Source organism: Arachis duranensis, chromosome 10 (assembly GCF_000817695.3).
Source record: "Arachis duranensis cultivar V14167 chromosome 10, aradu.V14167.gnm2.J7QH, whole genome shotgun sequence".
Taxonomy (NCBI): Eukaryota; Viridiplantae; Streptophyta; class Magnoliopsida; order Fabales; family Fabaceae; genus Arachis; species Arachis duranensis.
Window position 1 is genome coordinate 88,988,389 of NC_029781.3, and position 2,851 is coordinate 88,991,239.

The following is a 2,851-nucleotide window of genomic DNA, read 5'->3' on the forward strand; positions in this document are numbered from 1 at the left end:
TGTGGGGGCTTTGTTTGACTCTGTATTGAGAGAAGCTTTTCATGCTTCCTCTCCTTTGTTACAGAGGAAGATCCTTGAGTTTTAAACACAAGGTAGTCCCCATTCAATTGAAGGACTAGCTCTCCTCTGTCAACATCAATCACAGCTCCTGATGTGGCTAGGAAGGGTCTTCCAAGAATGATGGATTCATTCTCATTCTTCCCAGTGTCTAAGATTATGAAATCAGCAGGGATGTAAAGGCCTTCAACCTTCACTAACACATCCTCTACCAATCCATAAGCTAGTTTTATTGACTTGTCTGCCATCTCTAATGAGATTCTTACAGCTTGTACCTCAAAGACCCCAGCTTCTCCATTATAGAGAGTGGCATAAGATTTATACCTGACCCCAGGTCACACAGAGCCTTCTCAAAGGTCATGGTGCCTATGGTACATGGTATTAAGAATTTACCAGGATCTTATTTCTTTTGAGGTAAAGTTTGCTGAACCCATGTATCTAGTTCACTAATGAGCAAGGGAGGTTCACCTTTCCAAGTCTCATTACCAAACAACTTGGCATTCAGCTTCATGATGGCTTTTAGATATTGAGCAACTTGCTCTTCAGTTACATCTTCATCCTCTTCAGAGGAAGAATAGTTCTCAGAGCTCATGAATGGTAAAAGGAGGTTCAATAGAATCTCTATGGTCTCTAGGTGAGCCTTAGATTCCTTAGATTCCTCAGTTTGGAACTCCTTTTTGTTCAGAAGACATCCCAGGAGGTCTTCCTCACTGGGATTCACGTCCTTCTCCTCCTTTTTGGATTCGGCCATTGTGATTATATCAATGGTCTTGCACTCTCTTTTTGGATTCTCTTCTGTATTGCTTGGAAGAGTATTAGGAGGAGTTTCAATGATTTTCTTACTCAGCTGACCCACTTGTGCCTCCAAGTTTCTAATGGAGGACCTTGTTTCACTCATGAAACTTAAAGTGGCCTTAGATAGATCAGAGACTATGTTTGCTAAGCTAGAGGGCTCTGCTCAGAATTCTCTATCTGTTGCTGAGAAGATGATGGAAAGGGCTTGCTATTACTAAACCTGTTTCTTCCACCATTATTAAAGCCTTGTTGGGGCTTTTGTTGATCCTTCCATGAGAAATTTGGATGATTTCTCCATGAGGAATTATAGGTGTTTCCATAAGGTTCACCCATGTAATTCATCTCTGCCATTGCAGGGTTCTCAGGATCATAAGCTTCTTCTTCAGAAGATGCCTCTTTAGTACTGTTGGATGCATTTTGCCATCCATTCAAACTCTGAGAAATCATGTTGACTTGCTGAGTCAACATTTTATTTTGAGCCAATATGGCATTCAGAGTATCAATTTCAAGAACTCCCCTCCTCTGAGGCATCCCATTATTCATATGATTTCTTTCAGAAGTGTACATGAATTAGTTATTTGCAACCATGTCAATGAGTTCCTGAGCTTCTGCAGGTGTTTTCTTTAGGTGAATGGATCCACCTGCAGAATGGTCCAGTGACATCATAGAAAGCTCAGATAGACCATCATAGAATATATCTAAAATAGTCCACTCTGAAAGCATGTCAGAATGACACTTTTTGGTCAACTGCTTGTATCTTTCCCAAGCTTCATAGAGGGATTCACCATTTTTTTGCTTGAAGGTCTGAACATCCACTCTAAGCTTGCTCAACTTTTGAGGAGGAAAGAACTTGGCCAAGAAGGCCGTGACTAGCTTATCCCAAGAGTTCAGGCTATCTTTAGGTTGAGAATACAACCATATTCTAGCTCTGTCTCTTACAGCAAAAGGGAAAAGCATAAGCCTGTAGACCTCGGGATCAACCCTATTGGTCTTAACAGTATCACATATCTGCAAAAATTCAGTTAAGAACTGAAAAGGATCTTCTGATGGAAGTCCATGAAACTTGCAATTCTGTTGCATCAGAGAAACTAATTGAGGCTTTAGCTCAAAGTTGTTTGCTCCAATGGTAGGGATTGAGATGCTTCTTCCATGTAATTTGGAATTCAGTGCAGTAAAGTCACCAAGCATCTTCCTTGCATTGTTGTTGTTGGGTTCGGCTGCCATATCCTTTTCCTGTTCGAAAATTTCAGTTAGGTCATCTTCAGAGTACTGTGCTTTAGCTGCTCTTAGCTTTCTCTTCAAGGTCCTTTCAGGTTCTGGATAAGCTTCAACAAAAATGCCTTTTTCCTTATTCCTGCTCATATGAAAGAGAAGAAAACAAAGAGAGAAGAGGAATTCTCTATGTCACAGTATAGAGATTCTTTTATGTGAGTAGAAGAAGAAAAGAATAGAAGAAGGATGAGAAAAATTTGAACACAGAGGAGAAGAGAGGGTTCAAATTTTTAGATGAAGAGAAGAGTTAGTAAATAAATAAATAGAAGAAGATGAGAGAGAGAGAGAGTTTTCGAAAATTATTTTTTAAAAAATGGTTTGTGATTTTTGAAAATTAAAAGAAGAAATAAAATTAAAATTAAAATTTGAAACAATTAGTTAATTAAAAGAATTTTGAAAAAGAGTGAGGAATTTTAAAAAATTAGAGAGAGAAAAGTAGTTAGATGGTTTTGAAAAAGATAAGAACAAACAAAAAGTTAATTAGTTAGTTCAAAAAGATTTGAAAAGATAAGAAGTTGGAAAAGATTTTGAAATTGATTTTGAAAAAGATATGATTTGAAAAAGATATGATTAAAAAGATATGATTGAAAAGATATTTTGAAAAAGATTTGATTTTTTAAAATTAAAATTGATTACTTGACTAACAAGAAACTAAAAGATATGATTCTAGAATTTAAAGATTGAACCTTTCTTAACAAGAAAGTAACAAATTGCAAATTTTTGAATC

General features: G+C 36.9%; 1 non-coding gene across 1 annotated transcript; it reads left to right on the forward strand.

Moving 5' to 3' along the window:
- The first annotated feature begins 1,573 nt into the window (after positions 1–1,573).
- Positions 1,574–1,677, forward strand: LOC127743714 (small nucleolar RNA R71). The gene has a single exon (XR_008005097.1). It is a non-coding gene; the product is annotated as a small nucleolar RNA R71 (small nucleolar RNA).
- The last annotated feature ends 1,174 nt before the right edge of the window (positions 1,678–2,851 follow it).